Source organism: Medicago sativa, chromosome 4, assembly GCF_051527215.1.
Source record: "Medicago sativa cultivar Bolivia chromosome 4, Bolivia_mono, whole genome shotgun sequence".
NCBI classification, from domain to species: domain Eukaryota; kingdom Viridiplantae; phylum Streptophyta; class Magnoliopsida; order Fabales; family Fabaceae; genus Medicago; species Medicago sativa.
Window position 1 is genome coordinate 92707330 of NC_140752.1, and position 6000 is coordinate 92713329.

Below are 6000 nucleotides of genomic sequence, written 5' to 3' on the forward strand. Positions count from 1 at the left end.
CAACCCCCCTTCTTGTGTTTTTCTCACCTTCAATTGGTATCTAAAGCCTTGGTCTGTTGTGTAACACTTAACTGTGCAACAGTCAAAGATCTGAGAAAAACATGTCTACTCCTCCTCCTACTGGTTCTAGTGATACTAGCTATAAAAATGTCTCACATGATTATAGTGATAGTATGAAATCCAGTGTTGGAAAGATTCCAAAATTCAATGGAGACGCTGAAGAATTTTCTTGGTGGAAGACCAACTTTTACAGTTACATCATGAGCCTAGATGAAGAATTATGGGATATTCTGGAAGATGTTGTTGGTGATTTAGTCCTTGATGAAGAAGGAGCTGCTGTGGATAGAAAGAAACATACTCCAGAACTGAGGAAACTCTACAAGAAGCATCATATTATCAGAGGAGCCCTTGTCACTGCCATACCCAAAGCAGAATACATGAAGATGAGTGACAAATCCACTGCTAAAGCTATGTTTGCTTCTCTCTGTTCAAATTATGAAGGGAGCAAGAAGGTCAAAGAAGCAAAGGCTCTCCTGCTTGTACATCAGTATGAGTTATTCAAGATGAAGGATGATGAAACTATTGAGGAGATGTACTCAAGGTTTCAAACCTTAGTTTCTGGGCTACAGATTCTAAAGAAGAGCTATGTTGCTTCTGATAATGTAAGTAAGATACTCAGAAGCTTACCTGCCAGATGGAGACCAAAGGTGACTGCCATTGAGGAAGCTAAAGATTTAAACACTTTAAGTGTCGAAGATCTTGTTAGTTCTCTCAAAGTTCATGAGTTAAGTCTTAATGAACATGAGTCTACTAAGAAGAGTAAATCAATAGCTCTTCCATCCAAAGGCAAGTCATCAAAAGCTCTCAAAGTGGTTGAATTTGAAGAGGAAGAACAGTCAAGTTCAGATTCTGAACCAGATGCTGCTGAAATGGCCATGCTCTCAAACAGACTTCAATATCTGGCCAAGAAGAACAGAAAGTTTCTCGCCAGAAGGGGTAACTCCAGAAGCTCAAGGAAAGAAGATCAGAAGGGATGCTTCAACTGTAAGAAGCCGGGACACTTCATTGCTGAATGCCCTGATCTTCAAAGAGAAAAGTCAAAGGACAAGTCAAAGAGGTCTACATTCAAACCAAGCAAATTCAAGAAGCAGATTAAGCAGAGTTTAATGGCAACCTGGGATGATTTGGGTAGTGAATCTGGATCTGATAAAGAGGAAGCTGATGAAGATGCAAAGGTAGCTGTTGGGTTGGTAGCAACAGCAACTTCAGAAGCTGGATCAGATTCAGACTCAGAAGATGAAAACGAGGTATATTCCAAAATTCCCAGAGATGAACTTGTTGAGTCACTTAAGGAACTTCTTACACATTTTGAAGTAAGAACCAACGAGTTGAAGGATTTAAAAGAAAAATATGCTGATTTGGTACAACAGCAAAAATCAACTCTATTGGATCTGAAAGCTTCTGAACAAGGACTTAGGGGCTTTGACTTCATGTGTAAAACATATGAAGATCAGCTCAGGTTCTTATGTCAGAAGCTACAAGAAAAGTGTAATGAAAAACCTTTAAGTAACCATGAAATTGCTCTTGAAGATTTTATTATATCTGGCATTGACAGAAGCAGAGTAGCTTCTATGATTTATTGCATTTACAAGAACAATGGCAGAGGAATTGGTTTTCCAGAAGTGAAACTTGAGAAAACCAACCTAAAATCTTGTTGTGAATGCATCAATGAAGGTCTGAAAACCTTCTTTGTACCAGAAGGGGCTAAGTTGGAAACTGTTGTTCAATCAGAACCTGAAGCTTCTAGTTCTAAGGCTAAGATTACTTCAAAGCCAAAGAACTCTAAGTCAAAGGCTATGATCAAATCTGATTCCAAGACTTCAAAGGTTAGGATCCTGAAAAGATCAGAACCTATTCCTCAGAGTCTGGTGAAACCAAAATATGAGGCTCTGAAATCTAAGTTTCAGAAGAAGACAGTTACTGCTTCTGAAGTACCAAAACCTAAGGTGATGGTTAATCAGAAGCAACCCAACTCACAGCACAAGGTACAAGAAGTGAAGAGTAAAGCCTTAAGTACTAACCTTCCAGGACCCATAGGACAATGGGTACCTAAATCTAAAAATGTCAATGATGCAGGTATGTCTAAGAGCAGTGCCAAAGCAAAGATCATGGTACCTAGACAGCGGTTGCTCAAGACACATGACAGGAGACAAGTCCATGTTCCTCAGCCTAACAATGAAAGAGGGAGGAAATGTGAAGTTTGGAGGCAACCAGACATGCAAGATCATAGGTACAGGAACTATTGGTAATTCCTCTACCTCAATTAATAATGTATGGTTGGTAGATGGTCTTGAACATAACCTTTTGAGCATTAGTCAATTTTGTGATAATGGTTATGATGTGCTTTTTGAAAAACCCAACTGTACAGTAATCAACAAGGAAGACAAATCCATTGTGTTCAAGGGAAAAAGAGTTGACAATGTCTATAAAATCAATTTTTCTGAACTGGCTGATCAGAAGGTGATTTGCCTACTATCAGTGAATGATAAGAAATGGATGTGGCACAGAAGGTTGGGACATGCTAACTGGAGGTTAATCTCTAAGCTTAGTAAGTTACAACTTGTGAAAGGGCTACCAGACATTGACTATCATTCAGATGCACACTGTGGTGCATGTCAGAGAGGGAAAATTGTGAAATCATCTTTTAAAACCAAAGACATTGTTTCAACCTCAAGACCTTTAGAATTACTCCATATTGATTTATTTGGACCAGTGAGTACTGCATCCTTATATGGAAGTAAATATGGATTAGTCATTGTTGATGATTACAACAGATGGACTTGGGTGAAATTCCTGAAAAGTAAGGATTATGCATATGAGGTATTCAGTAACTTCTGCACACAAATTCAAACTGAAAAAGAGTCAAAAATTTTGAAAATCAGAAGTGATCATGGTGGAGAATTTGAAAATGAGCCATTTGAAGCTTTTTGTGAAAAACATGGAATCATTCATGAATTCTCTTCTCCTAGAACTCCACAACAAAATGGGGTTGTAGAGAGAAAGAATAGAACTTTACAAGAAATGGCCAGAACCATGATCCATGAAAACAATTTGGCTAAACATTTTTGGGCAGAAGCAGTGAATACAGCATGTTATGTTCAAAACAGGATTTATATTAGACCTATTTTGGAGAAAACAGCATATGAACTTTTTAAAGGAAGAAAACCCAATATCTCTTACTTTCATCAATTTGGATGTACAAGTTACATTCTGAACAACAAGCTCTACCTAAAGAAATTTGATGCCAAGGCCCAAAGAGGAATCTTCTTAGGTTACTCTGAAAGGTCAAAGGCATACAGAGTGTATAATTCAGAGACACTCTGTGTTGAAGAATCTATGCATGTTAGATTTGATGACAAAGAGCTTGAAGATAAAACTTCAAAGCAAGGTGAAAGTTTTGCAGAGATACAGGTTCCTGAAGTTACTCCAGAACCTGATCAGATAGCTGAATCTGAAAATAGTCCAGAAGCTGAACCCACATCAGAAACGCAAGATGAAGCTGCTTCTGATGAAGCACAAGATGGCTCACATCAAGCAGATCCTCCCAGAAACACATCCAAACACAAGTCTTTACATCCTGAGGAGCTAATCATTGGAAACAAAGATAGTCCAAGAAGAACAAGATCACATTTCAGACAAATAGAGTCAATGATTGGACTAATCTCAATGATTGAACCTACAACAGTTGATGAAGCACTTTCAGATGATGGATGGATCCTAGCTATGCAAGAAGAGTTGAATCAATTCCAAAGAAATGATGTGTGGGATCTGGTACCCAAACCTCAGCACAAGAACATTATTGGAACAAAATGGGTATTCAGAAACAAGCTGAATGAGCAAGGTGAAGTAACAAGAAACAAAGCTAGGCTTGTTGCACAAGGGTATAGTCAACAAGAAGGCATTGATTACACTGAAACGTTTGCTCTAGTTGCAAGATTGGAAGCAATCAGGTTACTTCTTTCCTATGCAGTTAATCATGGCATAATATTATATCAAATGGATGTCAAGAGTGCATTTCTAAATGGTGTCATAGAAGAAGAAGTGTATGCCAAGCAACCTCCTGGATTTGAGGATATTAAATATCCTGACCATGTTTTTAAACTGAAGAAATCACTATATGGCTTGAAACAAGCTCCCAGAGCTTGGTATGATAGACTAAGTAATTTCTTAATCAAGAATGATTTTAAAAGAGGACAGGTTGATACAACACTCTTCAGAAGGACCCTTGGGAAAGATATTCTTGTTGTGCAAATATATGTTGATGATATAATATTTGGTTCTACTAATGCATCTCTTTGCAAGGAATTTTCTGAGTTAATGCAGGATGAATTTGAAATGAGCATGATGGGAGAGCTGAAGTTCTTCCTCGGCATTCAAATTAATCAATGCAAAGATGGAGTCTATGTTCATCAGTCTAAGTATACAAAGGAGCTTCTGAAGAAGTTCAAGCTTGAAGATTGTAAAGTGATGAACACTCCAATGCACCCTACGTGCACCTTAAGCAAAGAAGTTGAAGGAGCTAAAGTTGACCAGAAGCTGTATAGAGGTATGATTGGTTCTTTGTTATACCTCACTGCATCTAGGCCAGATATTTTATTCAGTGTATGCTTGTGTGCAAGATTCCAATCAGATCCTAGAGAATCTCATATGACTGCTGTCAAGAGAATCTTCAGGTATTTGAAAGGAACAACTAATCTTGGACTCCTTTATAAGAAATCCTTAGACTATAAGCTAATTGGATTCTGTGATGCTGATTATGCTGGTGATAGGATTGAAAGAAAGTCAACCAGTGGCAATTGTCAATTTCTGGGTGATAATCTTATATCCTGGGCTAGCAAAAGACAAACAACTATTGCTATGTCTACAGCAGAAGCAGAATACATTTCAGCTGCAAGTTGTTGTACACAACTACTTTGGATGAAACATCAGTTGGAAGACTATCAGATAATTGCTAACAGTATTCCCATTTATTGTGATAATACTGCTGTTATTTGTTTGTCTAAAAATTCAATTTTGCATTCAAGAGCCAAGCACATTGAAATCAAACACCATTTTATCAGAGATTATGTTCAAAAAGGAATTTTAGATATACAATTCATTGATACTGAAAATCAATGGGCTGATATATTTACTAAGCCTTTAACTGTTGAAAGATTTGATTTTATAAAGAAAAATTTGAACATGCATTACGTGTCTGATTAAAGTTTGCTTGCTCCTGAATAGGATTTTAGGTTCTGAAGTTAGTTCAGAAGCAGTAGTCCATCAGAAGCTCTGTATTGAGGTTCTGAGGAAAACTCGCTTCTGATGATGACGTCAGTATCTGAAGTCCAGAAGCTGGATTTATTGCTTCTGGATAGTTGAATTAGTGGAAACGTTGGGAGTTACTTTTTAAAAGTAACTTCTGGCCCACTAACTTGGTAGTTACTCTGTGAACTTCTTACGTGGCCTGTATGTGTTGGTGTATAACTAAAAGGGCAATGATGATTTAATAGCTTTGAAAGTACTTTTCACGCGCCCCCAATTTGTCATTAATGTTATGTTTGTTTGTCTCTTTTGAATTGCAAACGTTTTTACTCTTAAACACTTTTTCAATTCACACACTACTCACTCACAACAAACACATTTTGCTCTCAAACCTCTTGCGAAGTAAGCGCAAAAACCTTAGAACCCTATATTCTCTAAATCTTCTTCAATCATCATCAAATGGCATCATCAAGCTCACAACAGGAAGTTTCAGACTCTTCTGCACGAATGGTTCCTGAATATGACTACAGAGGAAGAAGTATGAAACTGGAAGAATGGGAACTACAGGTTCAAATAGAAAATCCGGTGGATTTTGAATCACTCGCCTTCCATGAGTGTTGGATCAGAAGCTACTATGAAAAGCAGGAACTTATGTATTACTTCAAGATGTTGAATGGACCAACATACGAAGCATTG